This window comes from Gigantopelta aegis, unplaced genomic scaffold (genome assembly GCF_016097555.1).
Source record: "Gigantopelta aegis isolate Gae_Host unplaced genomic scaffold, Gae_host_genome ctg3355_pilon_pilon, whole genome shotgun sequence".
In the NCBI taxonomy this organism is placed as follows: Eukaryota; Metazoa; Mollusca; class Gastropoda; order Neomphalida; family Peltospiridae; genus Gigantopelta; species Gigantopelta aegis.
The window spans coordinates 20,001-39,420 of NW_024533294.1; the positions used below are offsets into that span (position 1 = coordinate 20,001).

Consider the following 19,420-nt stretch of genomic DNA (forward strand, 5'->3'; position numbering starts at 1 on the left):
TGTTATGATGAGAGCAAATGGAGTAGCTGAAACTATGATGTATGCTATGCCAAACAGGTAAATATTATATTTATGACATGAGTAATTATTTGTAATAGGATCATGTTGATGTACGTGTTGCCAGAATATTTAATACATATGGTCCACGAGAGTTGACCCTGTTCCTTTCCTTGTGACTGATAATAGTATTTTCAATACAAACACACACTACTAGTCTGTGTCTTACTGTGCTGTAATTGCATTTGTTACATGTCACTGTGATAAAAAGGTCAGATAGCTGATAAAAATATTACGAATAGTAACCTGTTTCCATCTAGTCATTAGAAAATTTTGTTTCTACTACTTGTTTTGTCCTGTAGTCAATAATAAACATTTTAAATGTGATACAAGGCCTTAACTTGCATCAAAATAATTCAGTTAAATTATGACTAATGCACATAATACTCATGGACATCTTGGTATCTATCATGAACAAATGACTCATGCATATCTGTTTTCAATAATAAGCTATGATATTTATTGTATTTTCTCTTTTACTTGATAGAGTTTGAACAAGTGATTCTGAAAAAGTGTTGTTGTACCACTGCTATACCTGTACATCCTGTATAAGTTTAGTAATACCTTCAGTAAAATATACTCCTGTGTGATAGCCTAAGTTTATATTAATTTGAATTTTTTAACTTTTAAAATTTTTATACCTACATTTGTACATTTCACAACATGCATGTTTGCTGGTGGATTACAGGAATTCTAAAAAATAGGGTGGTTTCATCACACACTAACATAGCAATTGCTAGCTGTTGTTGGCGATACAAGGAGGCTGTATATTATGCAGGGCTATCCACGTCTCCACCGGACTCCACGAACAGTCGAAATACACGTATATATTTTTTGCGCATGCGTGAACCAGTATTGAACGAAAGGGTTAAAAATTGGTTGGGACTAATGGCACTCATTCCCAAGAACTTACTAGATGTTCTATGGAGGCGCCTTTGTCGTTTGTTTTATTTATAACTATATTAGTAATATTACTAGTTATATCTTTGTTAATGATACTAGATATAAGTCTGAAAAGTAAGTGTGTAATATGTATTATCTCATTTACCACCTGTATATAGACCAGTTGGAAACAATTTACAGAATTCATTGATAATGAAATTCAAAAGTCAATTAAAGAGGTTTATTTATAAATTTTCAATTATAATTGTGTTATTATTTCTTTAGACTACCAATGAACAATGAAAGGAGGTTACGTGACTTAGAGGAAGGAGTAAGAACATTTAATTTCATAATTTTATTTTTTCTCACACAGTACTAAGATTAAAGTTCACAAACATTCTAATAATGCTAACAAGTCAGTTAATGTAATATTAATATAATTCTATTATTATAATAGGAAAAGTAATTACCCTCCTGTTAAAATTCTTAACGAGTCCCAAAGAAAAGAATATTAGTACTGGTGGATCTGGTTTTGTTGGATCACATTTAGTAGATGAGTTAATGAAAGCTGGTCATGAGGTAACCCTATGTAATTGCTCTTAATTTTAATTAAATGAATCCTAGGTAACTGTAGTGGATAATTTCTTTACTGGGCGTAAAAAGAATGTTGAACATTGGTAAGTGAAAGTACAAACTTAGAATGTATCTTTTTTATTAATTGGTAGGATTGGACATGAGAACTTTGAACTTATAAATCATGATGTTGTAGAACCATTAATGATTGAAGGTAACTTGTTATTTACACTTATTAATATGTGTGTGTTAGTTGATCAGATATATCATTTGGCATCACCTGCATCTCCTGTTAAATACATGTATAACCCTATCAAAACTATTAAAAGTAATACATTGGGAACACTTAACTGCTTGGTAAGTTCCTTTTCTTGTTATGTATCTTAACTGATTTAATAGGTGTTAGCTAAAAGAGTAAAAGCCGAAGAATTTATTTGCTTCAACATCAGAAATCTATGGTGATCCAGAGGTTCATACATCTTTAATATAACATGATAATTAACATTATTATTAATAGCAACATCCTCAACTGAAAGTTATTGGGGTCATGTTAACAGTATTGGTCCTCGAGCATGTTATGATGAGAGCAAACGAGTAGCTGAAAAACTATGATGTGAATGCATCTGCCAAACAGGTAAATATTTATATTTATGACAGATGGAATATTATTTGTAATAGGATCGTGTTGATGTAGCGTGTTGCTAGAATATTTAATACATATGGTCCCACGTATGCAAATGTATGATGGTAAGTCCCTCATATATGTACCATTTATTGAGTAATTATAGGTCGTGTTGTGAGTAATTTTTATGTTCAGACATTAAAAGGAGAAACATTAACAGTAAGTTCAATAATAATAATATAATATTATATAATAAAAAGGTATATTTTCCCTGGTAACCAAACAAGATCATTTATGTATGTCAGTGATCTTGTGAATGGGTTAATTCTACTTATGAACAGTAAACTATACTTTACCTGTTAACTTGGTAGTTCAATATCATATCTATCTGTACATGTATTTGTGTATGGTATGTCTCTGTTGGATATAGGTATCCTAGGAACACACTTATTTTAGAGTTGCTCATTTAATACAATCTATAATAGGTATGCTGTTAATAAAATACACATTGTGTTTAGTAGTTTCTATATAGGTATGAAAAGAAAGATAAATTTTTAGCAAGACCACAAGATGATCCTCACAAGAGAAAACCAGATATTAGTCGTGCAAAAAAGTATTTAGGATGGTCTCCTAAGGTAGATACAATCTATAAAATGATAATTATTATATTAATATGATAATAGGTTTCTTTGAAAGATGGAATACAAAAGACAACTGACTATTTAAAAGTGAACTGAAGAATTCGACATAAATTGTTTTTGAAAGTGATATTTTGAAGTTTTGTAGACAAAGAGGGCGGGCTGCATGCTTTATTGTAATTATGGGCGAGCGACGAAAAGATCAAATTGTTAGAGCCTACTAATACTACTGGTGATATACAAGTATATCGGAAAAGATGGTTGGTCTAGCCGTGTTTTTCTTTCATCTTGTCGGAACAAAATATAGCCTGGATTAATGTAGGATCTATAGCGCAGAGGCTGAATGTTATTATGGCGTCAATGTATTATGATCAATTCTCTCTCGTATGTCTTTTATGTCACTTATGTCATGTTCTTTGGTGTAGCCACGTGGTTTTTAGAACGTTATGGACTTCGATGGAGTGCCCATTATAGGAGGGTGTTTTAAGGGCTGCTGGAACATGGCTACGATTTGCTGGAGCAGGTCTGTGTATACTATTGTGATACATCAATGTCTTATATTGTACTATTATAGACCCAGATTATTTTGGTATTATTACTTGGACAGGTTGTCTGTTCAGTAACCATATTTAGAATGGAGTGCTCCTTCGTTACTGTCAGCGAAATGGTTTCATCCAAATGAAAGGGCTTTCGCTACAGCCTCAGTTGGAGCAATTGCTCCTCAGTAATCTCTTTTTTATTATTAACATTTATTATTAATTATGTCATAGGGTTGGTGTTCTAATTAGCCTTGTATTAAGTCCATTAATAGTACATAGTCCATATACTGATATAGTATGTAATACCACAGTATCACGTACATCTGTTGAGTTCCTGGATTGAAGGCAACTATACCATTCTCAATGTTCTATTATCTCTTAGTCAAGCTATCTTTGGCTACAATGTTTACTACCTCTAACATTTAGTAAGCATTATGTAGTAATGGTATCATGTTACTCCATTGATTGTCTAGTGACACCAGATGTTTCCTGCTACACCACCTAGTGTGTCTACAATGCTTGAAAAACATCACAAAACTTCCGTTATTAAGTCAGTATTCCTGCTTTAAAAATTGTTATTTCTCACTTTTATTGTTATCTTTGGTAAGTGCAGTCCGTTATTATTATAATTGTCACAGTTTGTGTTTTAGGAATATTTTTGGGAGTATCTGGAGCTTATGTAACAGTTTTTGATGAAGTTTTAAATGCCCTAAAATATAATAAATATCAACAACAGTTTGGCTATGTAGGACTAGCAATACAAATAACTTCTATTATTGTTTTTAATTATTGGACGATGGCTAGACTGGACAAAAACATTTTAGTAAGTACATCATTATATGATATATATATTTGTTGTTTTAGTGGATCTACTTGTATATGTTACTACTGGTACATTAGCTGGTATAGGATTTGCTCTATCTCTTCAGTCATTTTCACATTAATTTCTACAATGTCTCTATACTTTGTGCACTAGCTGTGTAAGTAGCCAGTCATAATGAAGTTATTATTACCTGATACTTTATAGGGGTTAGTGGTTACATTTCAAGGAGTAGGATATGAATTTGGAGTAGAAATGACTTTTCCTGTTTTCAGAAAGTGTGTCTGCTGTTTTATTGAATGCTGTTTCTCAAGTAAGTATTCTTAATATATATCTCATTATTATTGTTATAGGTGGTTGCTACAATTATGACATTAGTATGTAGTACAATGTTAAAGTGGAATTTGGCAATTTATTTTAACTGGTTTCTAGCTGGATGTTTACTGGTAGCAACAGTACTTCAATGTAAGTATTTATTATTAAAGTGTTATTTATTTTGTATTTTTTAGTTTTTGTCCGACCTGATCTAAGACTGTTAAAACTAGATAGTCCATTTTCAGTAAATTTGCTTCAATGCTGTAATAGTAAATCATCAATTAATAAAACAGTTAATATACAACAACGGGAAACTGAGGATTAATTTTGATTATTATTGTTAATATAATATTTATTAAGATTTACGGACATATACGGAAACGTTCTGAATTTTGTTGGGTTCCTGCAATGGGAGAAAATTAATTAAAAGTCCGTATACTTTGAGCAGTGATGCCTTTGCCTAAGTCAGCAAGTATTGCTGCTCGAGCTACTGATGTTTACTCTGATGTATGTCCTTTAGTTTTAGCATCATCACCACCTGAAAATGGTGAGCTATCACCTTTGCTCCCATAGTTACGTCAACTGCTCACATGTTGTGCATGTGCTGGACTCCCTTCAAGATGCAATGGTGTCGTTATCGTGTGGTCACTGTTATTGTAAGCAATGTCAATATGGCAATCCTCTACTTAAAATTCAATGTCGACAATGTCGTGAACGAACTGGATTAGTCATCAATACTTCAATTACGTACTGTTGTACTGTTATACAAGGAACTGCTTCACGTATTGAGATTAACATCAACTGAACTGGTGTCATTAACTCCATTTAAGGAGGTTAATTAAAGAGATTACAGATGGAATTAAAGTCTCCCCAGTGATATTAATGATCCGTCCTCCTGAACGATGATATGACAGGGTAAACCAGCTTACACCAAAAAAAAGACCAATTCGTTCAGAACAATTAGTTATAGTTTGGTTCCTCTAGTCCTAGTCAACTACATGAGGTCAAAACAGTTACTAAAGTAGTTAAAAATGATGTAAAGCTCTCTATTATACAACCCTTCAAATGAGCCTTGTCCAGCATCAATTGAATCAGAAAATATATTAGACGATAGTTATAATTTAGAAGTGGAAGGAACGTGTTTAATGGTTCCAATAAGCAGAGAAAGATTATCATTTCCATTTTTCTATTACTACAAACACTCAATATAACATACCTTTCAATTTAGCAAAACAATCTCGTTCACCTTTTACTCCACGACTACATAACTAAACATCCAATTAAATCATTAAAACGTCTTTCTAAGAAGAAGAATCGTCTCACTGTGTTGTTTCAAACCTAGTAAAAGCACTACAACACCAACATTAGTTTACAACACCACAATCAAGTCATCACTACTAATCAGTACCACAGTCATCATTAACTAGTTTCAGTCATTAACGAAGGACATTTAGATCAACGTAGCACTATAAAGAAATGAAGAGGAAATCAAAGAAACAAAAGTACATTTGTACTCTCTCAAATGAAGAAATTGAAGAACTTAAAAAAGCCCAAAATTTCGTTGTCGTTGTGGTACTAATCCTGGAGTATTACATGAACATTAATATGTGCCAAAAAGAAATGTCCTTGTTTTTCTCATGGTTTTACCATGTTCAGATGTCGTTGTCGTGGATGTTGTAATCCCTATAATTATGTTCTTAATTGTTAGCTAATTATATAATTATTCTTAATTATTATTCATATTTAATAATTATCAACTTGAACAAAATGGTAGGTTCTGTGTATGATGTTTGCTAATAATGTGTGATCTTTCAGGATATAAGGCTCCATTGATCATGTTACAAATCAAGTTACAATATCCAACTGATGTGAACTGGTCACCTCAATATTTAGTGGATCAAATAAAGTTTATTTCATCAAAACACTTTCTTTGATGACTGTGCAGAAATAGCTCAAAATAAATTTAATTCAACATATTGATACAACATTGACACAGACGCTGCTTATTGGTCAAGTTGAGTTGGTAGTCATGGCAACCTACTACTTACTGATAAACTGTAGTAATCCCTTGTAAAGTATGTACACCAATATATTGTCAGATTTGTGGGTTTTTGTTTAGTTTATTAATATGGACTTACAGGATATTAAGCAACTTATTGTCTGTTAAAATGGACGTATGTCTTTTATAAAGATAATGTGAGTGTTATTCATATGAGGTCATTATGACATCATTAATAGGCTACATAGAAGTCCTTAAATATCATAGTCTATCAGTTTCACATTTTTTGGCTCCACCCACATCTTTTAGATCTAGCATCTGCTATAATAAGGTAAGATTGCTAATAATAAATCTTACTTATATAAATTTATTATTGCCAGTAAACGAACAATATTACCATGAATGCTACAGTATGTGCTGTTTAGTTCACCAATAAGTAATGAAATGTATTTTATAGTAACACTACTAATAATTATGTTATAGAAATGGCAGTCATTTATATATGCCTTGTGAAGCTACAATCTGGTGAGGTACCTCTCCTTAATTATCATGGTAATTAATTAATATCTCTGTATTATTTGTGATAATCTTGTTAATATAGGAGCAGTCCTTGTTATCTTTGTCTCATCTTTTGGTCATATTCTCAAAATTATTATATTTACAAATTTAAGAATTGCGATAATGAATAAAGGACACCATACTGAGGGACGCAGTCTTGTCAACAACACTTAACTCAAATGTTGTACTATGAGTTTTCCCTACCTTTAACAATTGATTCCAATCTAGTTTCTTAGCAGGTACAGCCAATTAATGACATATATTATAGACATGTAATTTACTCCTTTATTAAAGGGAGTAATTACAAGGGTAGTCCTCCCTGAAGCTGCATCTATGAATTAGATCATTGTATTCGGTAATAGATGACAAGATTATGTTATTATCCACTCTAACTATTACAGATTATATATATATCCATCTATGTGTAGTTATGACTTAGAACTGGTGCTTGTATTAATTACAATTTGTACATGTTATACAAGTTACAGAAAACAATGGAATATTTTACGTGGTTTTTTATTGCTGTTCATTGTCTCATATGTCTTTGTACATTTCTCTCCTCATCTAAATAGCCTTTATAAGGTAAGTCTAAAATTAATGTTATATTAAAATTCACTCTTTATAGCCAACTGCTATGGGTGCTAAAGGAAATAAAACTACTCTCATTAGTATCTCGTTATACTACAAATGATAGGGTGTGGCTGTTTCATGTTTACCAGTTTTTAAAGAGACATTAAAGTAAGTGTGTACATCATTACGAACATCATTGTATAAGTACTGTGTTAGGGGTGTGGCCAGTACTACAGTTTGTCCTACAATTAGTTGATAAAGTGGCTCAATTAATGTTCATCAATAAGGACCAAATGATGAGGATCCCATATCCTCTTTCCTCCTCTAATCCTCACTCTTGTGGTCTTCCCACTCCAATTAATTCTAACCACTGGCTAACAATTCCAGCAATAATACTATTCAAACTTATATTCTACCAGTGACTATATTCTGCATAAATATGGACATATATGAAGTTAAATGGACATAGACAAATCAAAATTTAGTGAGGTAATTGCTATAACATAACATTATATAGTACAGTACTAACTTATAGGAATATCATAATACAAGTTAAATGTAATGAAACAAACCACTACATTTAGCTTACGACCATATTTAGTAGTTTAAGTACCTGGTAATATGAGATTGTTGGTGGGGGTGGGGGGGGGGGGGGGGGAGTGCTAGTTATTAAAGTTCATTATAAACAAATGATAAGTCACTACCTTAATGTGAATTTATAACTTAACATACACTGTGCTATTAACATGTTGTTTAGATATTAGTGGGTTCATGTGGACCATGCTGATATGTCACTGGATCTACAATTAACTGGACTCTACTGGACAACTCCATTTTACCACACCCTACCCTGGTTATAAGAATATGGTAACATAATATTAGTAACAGAATTTGATGATTATCTGGAGAGGCAACTGTGATGACTCATCATACATCATCACATATACTGGGTTTCCAATATATTGAGCCTCTTAATTGGATAAACTTTCCAACAAGTCCTTTGTCTCTAGACCATCTTAACATTAAAATATTTTATTTTGTTCTTGCCAAGAAGTCATGTAATTTCAAAGGACATCATGGGAAGTCGAAGTACCGCTAATACATGTACTACTGAACTTGCTACATCATTAAAATAGTGGGCAGCAATTCATCCAGTACACATGTATATCCATTTCACGAAGGGAGGTGGTATCCATATTTACAATATGGATGTTTATAATCATTGTCACTACACATCACAGCTACCATCTCTTTATCATGTGAGTCATAATGACATCATTGAATTGCTAGAAGAGTCATCAGATTGGATTTTGCTGAACAAGTACCTTGATATCTCTCAAGTTATGCATCTTGCTCAAACTAAAAGGTATTATATATAATAATAACAATATTTATATTTTCTTTCTTGTCAACAATGGTAGACCTTTTATGGTGAAATTCTAGAACACTCTTTCCGACTTGATCAACATCATGGCTCTCTTAGTACAGTAATTCACATACAACAGAGATCTCTTCGACTCTTTATCACAAGGACTTCAATCCTCACTACAATTTAGCACTATTACTGAAAAATGGTCTCACACAATTACAGTATATATTGATCTCAGTAAGATACCTGTCCCCTCTTTTGGACTATTACCTGGTACAACTATAAAATGTATCAAATTTCAAGTCATGTTATCTCGTAGAGGCAATCCATATTGTTTGTTCTGTGTATCTAGTACTACTTGTACTCATGTGACGGCTATCAAACTAATCCCCTCTTCAGTCCACTTCACTTTATGATTTTAAAACAGACCCTCTCTAACAATACAGTGTTGATACAAGGTTATATAGTGTCTGTACAACATGTGGACAATATCACTAATGTGTAGAGTTGTCATACTTTAATTGATGTATCATTTATGTTCATCTCCTACTCCAATATTAAAAGTACTACGAGGTATGTATCTATTATGTATATTAAATATACGTCATAATTAATTTATAGAGTTATTCTTGATGATGAAGTGGAGAGTGTCATCTTTATGCGGATAATGATATGGTCCCTTGTCTACTTGCATTAACTAATGATGATGGACTCAAGTATTGTCATCAGTTGAAAGCATAGTGGGTCATGTGACTTATTTCGGCCATCTTCTAATACAGACAACTTGTAAGTCAATATAGTACAGATAAATCATATATGGTTGGCTACATATGATTTTGGCCACTTTTTAGTACACAATTCATAATCTCCAGTACCAATTATAACTGTAATATTACCGAAACAATATAATATATGTAACCAATAGCAACAATTACCATAGTAATAACATAAGGAGCCATAGCAAACAGTTTACCATAGCAATAATTGCCATAGTAACAACACATTTTCTCACCATAGTAATAATTATAATAGCAATATTACCATATGCTATTATATATTAGGTACATCATGTTACTCCATTGGAAGGCCAGTTATCTCATTTAGTATCACTTGATTGTATACATCGTTATATTAAGTGTGTGTCAACCATTTTATAAGATCACATGGAACAGAAATTTTAGCTAATCAAGTAAACCCACCCCTCTTAATTGTTCTGCATTCTTTATTTTTAAGAGAACAAGTCCATATCATTTAGACTTGGTGGCCATGACTACACAACTTTATTATTGCCACGGTCTGCAGATGAAGTTATAGAAATGCAATCATTTGACTTTAGAGTTGCTGCTAGTAAATCATTCGAATACCTTTATCTGTTGACTATTATAATATTAGTCAAATCAGAGCATTCTTCCTTAACTAAACTTGGGTATGACCATTACACGAGAATAGTTTCGCTGATAACTTGGTTTGTGATAACCTTCAGAAACAAGCTTCTCTGAGGATAATTCCTGCACACTTGAAGAAATGAAGTTTCTAAAGGGGACTATCTTGTTATGTTCTAGATGGGCGCGGTTGTCCCTATGGTGCTGGAGACCTGTCATTAGATGAGTATTATTATTCTATGAAATATTCATAAAATTACTTGATCTAGTTGGAGAAGATTTTCCTGAAAAAATACTATTTTACGAGGTTTACGAGCAAATAATTTATTTTGATGAGGCTATGCCATCAGTTAGACATTGATGTCTAGTCATTCCGATTACGTTGTCCATTAAACCACACCCACCAACTTGTAGGAATTAAGTTATGAAGAAAAGTCTATCCAATATATGTTTATAAATAAATCAACAATGACCAACTTACTAGTATCCATGTGTGCAGTACCCGCACAACATGAAACATGATGTTAATGTTATTGTATTCATGCTTCAGTAACAAACGCGTCAGGAGTAGGATATAAGTAAGATGAATTATCCATCTTTTGCTAACTTGAAGGGTGTTAATTGTCTATTATGTCATAAGAGGCCACACCTACTAATTAACTATGATGTATACCTGTACATTTATTTTTTCGATGACATTCTTCATGATAATGCTGACCACAATACTAACAAACCCCTATAATATTAATTACTATTATTAATATGCTAATTAACTACTTTTCACTGACCATAGACGCTGCCTCTGCTTGCTGAATAAGGGAGTGGGTGGAGCATGAGCTAATTCGAAGATACATTATAATAGCTCCATGACCCGCTGTTCTAACTAGTAGGCAACACAATGTGTGTATCTAAAATAATATTATTCACGTTAAAATTACTATATATGGCTATATAACTCACTATAGTTGTAGCTGCATATTGGACATTGACAAGTTTGCCATAAAATCTCTATATAATAAAATTATACAAATGTACAATATTATTATTGTACTGACGCATCTCTTGGGACGTGAGAGAATACTGAGGGTGATCATATTTCATAGGATTTATATTAACGATTATATAATGACATGAGATATAACCATTATTAATCATATGCTCAACCCATATTCCAATATCAATACGTCCATTAAAAGAGCTTCTTCATTTCATCAAACCCTTAGTTGTCCCATAAAAAGTCAGCATGGATACCATATGCTTGAACAGAGTAACACGACTCTATAAATCTGTCATAACTATAAATAATCTGTTTGATAACTTACGAATATCACTAACAACTGTATTAAGTCATCATATGATCTACTTACTAAAACAACATCAAGTCCCACGTCTATCCACTAGGAAAATAGAATAAACACTTACGACTCCTATACTTTATGTACTCATTGGCAAAGGCCACACCCAGTGAAGACGTTGCTCCAGTAACCACCCTATCAGAATAATTATCCATGTTGTATAATCACTATCTACTTACCACCCATCTACCAAATCTCTCACTTATATTAACTTTCCCATATAATTTAGAAATATGGTTAGTTCTAAGTCCTGAATAATACTGATAGTGCTTCGTTTTTATTTTAACACGATACCACAACACCTCCAGTATAAATAAACTGTCCAATAATCGTTCGTCCAAGGACTAAAGAGATCTTGAATTAAAAATGAACCTGAATCTCCATTCATTGTTGCTCCCAACTTAAGAGGGGTGTGGCTTCCAAACCTATTACGTCACTGACCGGTTTACAATCAAAATGGCTGACGAAGAACAGGTTCAAGAGTTTGAACAGGTAAACAACTCCTATTAATAATGTTGTTTATAACAAAGTGTTTTGTGTTTAGGAGTGGAACAAGAAGACGATTTAGTTGATCCCTCAATATGATTAAAGGAGTCATGTGGTGAGAGACCACTAATGTGTCAGTTAAGAGAACATACTTATGATGTAACTGAACGGGTTGACGATTAGAAGTAATACAACAGAAACTTGTACTCATGAACTGTTTGCTTTGTTCACTGTGTTGGATCATTGTGTAAGCCACACCCTCATTAATAACTCATCTCGTTATGATTTATTACAGGTTGCAAAGAACTTGTTCCAGAAACTCAAATAGTATTGTTTTAACATTTTAGTGTGTTAGTATGATTATTTAATAATAATATATTGCATATGCCACAGCAACTCAAATAATGTTTTCCTACCACCAGAAAATTCATTAAAATGTGGGCGGAATCATTTGCTGTCATACATTCAATAAAGACCTTGTGTATAGTTGTCAGTATCCATATCCCAGAAACAGCGACAGATCCCCCCCCATTCTATAAAATAATTGTAATCAATTCTAAGAAGTGATTTATCAAAAACATTACTTGACACCTCACCTTTTGTCTCCATAACAACTTGTACTACATATTTGTAACGTTGTAACGATAAAATCTATTGAGATAATAATCGTGTAATTAATGAACACCTTATATAGGGTACCTTTTTATTTCTCTTTAATGTTATTTAGATATCTCGTTACTCCATAACTCTGTCTCATCTGACCTGCCATACTGGCTTGTCATGAAGTTTATCAACTAATACTTTATGTAAAACCTCCTTAACGAAAGGCGGACGAAATCTAAAAAGATAATATTTTGTATAAAATATATTTACCTTACTTGTCTTTAAAATTTAGGTCGAATCGTGTAAGTTGGGTTCATTTCTTCCATTATTAGATTTACTGGGGTATCCTTAGCAACACGACACCCACCTAATTTTACTAGTAATTCTTTTTTGATTTAAATTTCAAATTTGTGCATGGATTTGACAATTTAATACATACCTATAGTAGTTCAATAAAATTAGTGGCTTTTAAAATTTGTGATCAATAATAGTGAATTCTAAGAGAAGGACCTAATTGTATATACGGAGTTGACTGTTCATTTCTCCATTGGTCTTTGTGCATACAAATTTTCAGAACGCTTCCGGTATACTTCCCGTAACTTCATCCTTGTTTAGAAGAATGTGGGCCAGAGGCCCTACCTTCGTTTATCATAATAGCCTGCTTGTATAACTGTTACTGGACTCTCTCTAAATTTCTTGACAGATGGGAGAACAATGGCAAGAGTAAGTATGACGTCATTATGATCTTGTTACTAATATTTGCTAATTCACAGCCAAGACGTATCTAATGGATGAATGACCGTGCAATGATGGCTCCTGATAAGAGATTGACAGGGGCACTGCAACGAAAACAACAGGTACTACATTTTCACTGAATGTAACTGTATTTTGCCCTTTTCATTAGGACTTTAACGAACAATTTCAAGTCAAAAGAACACTGTAGCACTAAAAAATTGCTATAATTTGGTTTATATTATATTCACACATTAGAAATCCTAGCCACGCCTACAAATTTTATTAGTTAGTTTTTTTATGTCAGAGCCTGGACTCCTCAGAATGATGATGGGATTATTCCTTTGCTTTCTCTGTCTGAACCCTAGTCCATATCTTCATCCATACCACTGCATAACTGCTGCTTCATATTGATGTGATTGAATAAGTCAGAGTCACGAAATGATAGGACATTATCATGTTTCATCTTCAAATTCATCTGAATGATTCTGATGATGATGATGACATTTCTTCACTTGAATCTTCTCCAGCTATAATGATGAAGTGACTACACCCATTATGAGCCACACCCCTTACCTCTTCAGCTTGGGCTTACATTTATTTCAGCATCATTTAATTAATGAACACACCAGCTAGGGGCAAAATTCATCAGTTGACGTCCACGATGTGTAAACAAAGCACAAAGTAACTAATAATATACTTACATTATTAATTATATGAGTGGGTGTTTACTTTTGTTGAGTTGAGAAAATTTAGAAATCAAAAAGTTTTCCTTTTGTTTGTCATATGGAATGACTTGTCCCTGTCAATAGAACAATATTTAAAGATGTCATTAGATGTCATACTTACATCTTCATTCAATTCCATCATCATCATCATGAACACCACCCTATGAATTAAGTAATTAATAATACAATAATTATTTTAAAAAATACCTAATCTTAAGACATTGTAGAGCTAATGTTGTGAGTCCCTCCACAAACTAATACAGTTGCCATTACTATTATTAATGTTGTAGCTAAAAATTAGTTTTCTTCTTCAGTTTGTGTATTACGAATTGCTAATGCAAATGCAATAGCCCACGTAGACCTATTAATTTAAATATATATTATTACTAATAAATCATAGGGGTTTTTACCTGCAAATACTAGCATATATTTGAAATCGAAAACTGATTTTCTTTGAGCGTCCCAAGTTTAAGTAGAAATGACAAACATACATATATATTAATAACACGACAGCAAAAATGGCCACAAATGAGAATGGCAATAAATCCAGGTACCCACTGATGGTTCTCAAATGTAAATAATGACAAACCCATGTAAAGAAAATACAAAGTTTTCTGCCAAGAAATTAACTAGTTCAAACAATTCCTTTGTTCTTCGTCGTGACTCATGAATCATATTAATATAAGTATAATATGACTGCATTATACCACAAAATAGTACAGCAACAATACCTAAATAAGCTTGATAAAACCTGTATTATCAAACTGGACTAACCAGTTAATCCAGCTAATTCACAAGCACACAAAGAAGAATATGACATAATCACAAACATTGACGTCTCCAATAAAGGATAGTATCGTAACTTGGAAAATTTCATTAACTATTAATAACCCAACAGAAATAAAGGGTCATACCTTGTAATGAACTTACTAATGATGTCACTCAACCAATGAAACATCCAAGTAGAAATGATCCAAGAAATATACCAATAAATGAAACCCAATAGATTGGAATAGAGCAACTATATTAAATCTATTACCCTCCTCCACTATTTTATCAACAGATCTAATACAGGAGTGTATTTTGAATGTACCCAACATTCCTTTACTAACCTAAACAAAACAATAGCAACTAGCATCATCATAACACTCTCTCCAAACACAAGAGAATACAAATCATGATCAGTTAATGTAAATCCATGAAATATAGCATAAATACTGCACTGGATCAGTAGCAGATATCAGAGAACCAATAACAATGAAGGAATAATACACTGTCCCAAATCCTTCTGGACTACCAGCTATAGATACATTATGGTTGTCAGCTAATCTGCTATACTATTGTCATTAATACCATCAATACCCGCCCATACATCAAAGCACTGTTAAGTCACATGATATATCATATGACTGTCAAATGAACTCGTTGCTTACCCTACGACAAAGCAGAGATTGTGGTACCAGCAAAAGCAAACATCATAATAACCACACAACATTTCGAAAAAAGTGTCTCTATAAGAACAATATTAGATTATTACCAATTTGAAATAGTTTACCTCTGAAGACTATCTCCAGCATAAAAATAATGGGAGGAAGTAGGACCAAAAAAGAAAAGTTCCGGAAAATCAAATAGAGCTATGGAAGAATTAATAATAAACAGTGGGTGTAACTATTACTTACTGCCTCATCAATACGATCTCCCTTCTTGTTTTTAAAGATTTTACTTGATATCGCACAACGAAATTCATCCCCACCATGACTGGTTAATATAACCCTATCACCAACTTCAATGTATGAACATGGGGTGGTGGCCAGAGGGATCACAACTATCTTCATCAAACCGCCTAAATAATAAATGATCTTGTTTTTGTGATGGATAATACATAATGTATATAAATACCACCAATAATATATACCTAAACAATAATACAAAAAATATCAATATAATAAAATAACTTTATTTTTACCATAACACATGGAGAGACCAGTCTCGTGCATAATTCTAAACCTCTTTACTTTAAAAATCCATATAGTAATAATTGTGATAGCAAGCAGTAACAATATCAGTAATAGAGAGCACTGCTATCTTGAGTATGAACATATTCTATGATCTGTGTATCACTATTCATCCAATACAATATTGGCATATAATAAACTTTACTATCCATCGTCCCTGCCGTCCCGTTAATTATTGCGAATAGTTTCGAGATATTAAAGTTTGCTTCATTGATGTTATCATAAACAGATCTCCAGTTATCTTGTGTTGTTGTTTAACGTGAAGTAAAGGATAAACATAGCTCATGCAGAAGAATCAGCCATTGCCTTAGATAGTGGTGTGTTCATATGATGAATCACGTGACTGATATGGTTTGCTATGTACTTACCGTTAATCAACAAGGAGGAAATGGAGAAAGTCAAAGCGGTACCCCTTCTTCGAGAGCCCCGCCCACCAATCAGAGAAATACTTGAAGATACTCCACAGTATTCTATTAAACACGACAACCAACATGTCTTCACTGAGTAACCAATCCTTTATCTCATCCCATTACAGCCGATAGTCAGCCCCACCCACTGGAAACCCTCCTAATCACTGTCACCCCATCTTCTAGCAGGCACAATTTCATATTTACTACTCTCCAACCTAAAGGTCCTACAGACCTTACCTCCAGGTAACAAGTTCTGACGAAGTACATTCATAATCCAACCTCCTGAAAACATGACCACACATACTAATTTTGTTTCAATGACTTACCTTCAGTCATGTGCACCAATCATGTGACAGACTCATTAAATCAAAGTTAAACAGTGCCAATGATTTCACGTGCAAAATTATCTTACAAATGACGAGTTTGGTTTGCTACTACACACTCCTCTCAACAAATCACCTCAATACACATTAATTTAGGAAGGCTTAATCAATGAAACATAATAATAAATGCCATAATTATATAAACCATTACATTGTACAGGAGAATTATTACCATCACTATGACAGAAAACCGCAATATCAATTATTGATAGGTAATACATCTATTTTTTGACTATCTGTCAATTACAGTCCCTATAGAATTTCATGCAATTTTGAAAGATATTATTGATATATCAGAATTATCAAAAACTTCATCTACTGACAGTCCTAGAATTACATGACAATGATGATAATATGATGATTTATTTATACAAGCGTGCCCTGATCAAGATATTTTCTGTGTAGAGAAACGAAACAACTCTCCATTTGGTACATTATTATATCTATGATGACATTATGCATGTCATATCTCTTTCTAGAGATGACCACTTGTCGACCATTAATTATATCCAGCAGAAGAATTGCTATATTACATTCAATAATGACTATAGCGTGGTACAAAGTTAACATGGAAGGCTCCTTTTTGTCAGAATTACCCTGACACTAATGTTCACTCCATTACAACTATTGACACATTGAATTTATCAATTAATAACTTCAAAGTGGGAACACATAATAGGTTATAATCACTTAATAATAACATATTATTATAGGTTATTTCCTCTAGAAATAGTGTTTTGACTCCTTAACTTCAATTAAAGTTGGTTAAATTAAGGAACAAACCCTATTAAAGAAATCACCATCAGCCGTACATAGAAATATCTAGTATTTATTTATTAATTTATATAGACAATTAAAAGTTTTACAAAAACTACAAGTCCTATCAATAACCATTCAATTTAAAAATACACAAAATCTACCACCGGTTAAAATGGACAAACCAGTCATTATAAACCTGTTATAAGCCGTACAAAAAGATTAATATACTGTCATGTTACATCATTAACAGCAATTAGCCGACATTTCACAACAGTTTACCAATGGATTCACACCACACGCACAAAATTCAAAGTAAATAATCTTCCTTCCACCAATTCACTCCTATATACAAATTATAAGACTTTAATACGACTTAATATTGCAAATGTAATCAACCTCAAAGCGACTACCTCAACCAATGACCAAAAACTCTAAAATTAACTCTATTACAAGGTCGACAAGTAATTATTTATCCATACTTTGCGCAAAGCTAATACACACAATCAACCGTCAGGTCAGGAACATTACGTTATTAGAATGACGACCTTTTGTCTGTAGACTATAACTGATCCTTTACCTTTTTCACCCTCGCCTATTACCTTGCCCCCCCCCTTTTTTTTTCCCCCCCTCCCCACCCCTTTCCCAAGCCTTCTTTTATGCTGTCTACATACTAACACAAGAAGAGAGTACCTCCTCAGATAAAAGAATATAAATATAGTATTACGATCAATATTATACAGAGCATCTTTATATCACAATTTATATAGACACAGACCTTAATCTGGTGATTTGGGATTATTGTAAGGACCTATACATGGCTGATGGTTTACGTCAATAACATGCACCTGTCTGCAAGAAGAAACATTCTCAAAGTAAAAAATCTTTACCTTTTCATGTTCAATAGCTTTGATCCCCACCACCTAGCTCATAAAAATGTATGAGAACATCAAATTTACAGTGAATACTTCAATGAATCTATCAACAACAAATGTTTAAGATTTGATTTGTGACTATGAGAAAGTTTACACACAGAGCGAGAGAAAGGATAGAGAAGGAAGCTAACTGCTATAGCATTCAAGTCCATATACACAATAAACTTTACTACTAGAAATACATACCTTAATGCTACATAGAAATGCTAAATATTTTTTAACCTAGACTTCAGCATGATCTTTTTTACTAAATAATCGACGCCCTCAATTAAACACAAATTCTTTTTAATTAACCATAGCATTTGTCTTTTTTTTTTTGGTGCCGACATGGTCTGGCCTGCGAACACTGTTATTGAGTCTTGATTAACACATTCAGCTACTACTAAACTGTTGCTGAAGACTAGTCTTTTCCACGAGCATTCATTATATACGACAACATGCAAGCGCTTTCAATTCTATAGAGTTAATGCATAGAAAGGAATAGTGAATATAATAGCTATAAGTACGTACTCATGTTTAACATATCATCATCACACTTTTATGTCTAGTTACTCTTTACTCTCTGGCTCACTTTCACCTTTAGCACTAACAGCTTGTTATTTTGACAACGCACTAGAACTTACTAGATAAATTGATCATTAACAGCAAATTGGGATACCTCCATAGTGCTCAACAAATCAAATTTTACAAAAT

The 19,420-nt window shown here is 32.8% G+C and overlaps 2 pseudogenes; both read left to right on the plus strand.

The window, feature by feature from the left end:
- Positions 1-8, plus strand: part of LOC121392062 — a 3,599-nt pseudogene extending 3,591 nt beyond the window's left edge.
- On the plus strand, positions 8-2,871 carry LOC121392064 (annotated as a pseudogene).
- The last annotated feature ends 16,549 nt before the right edge of the window (positions 2,872-19,420 follow it).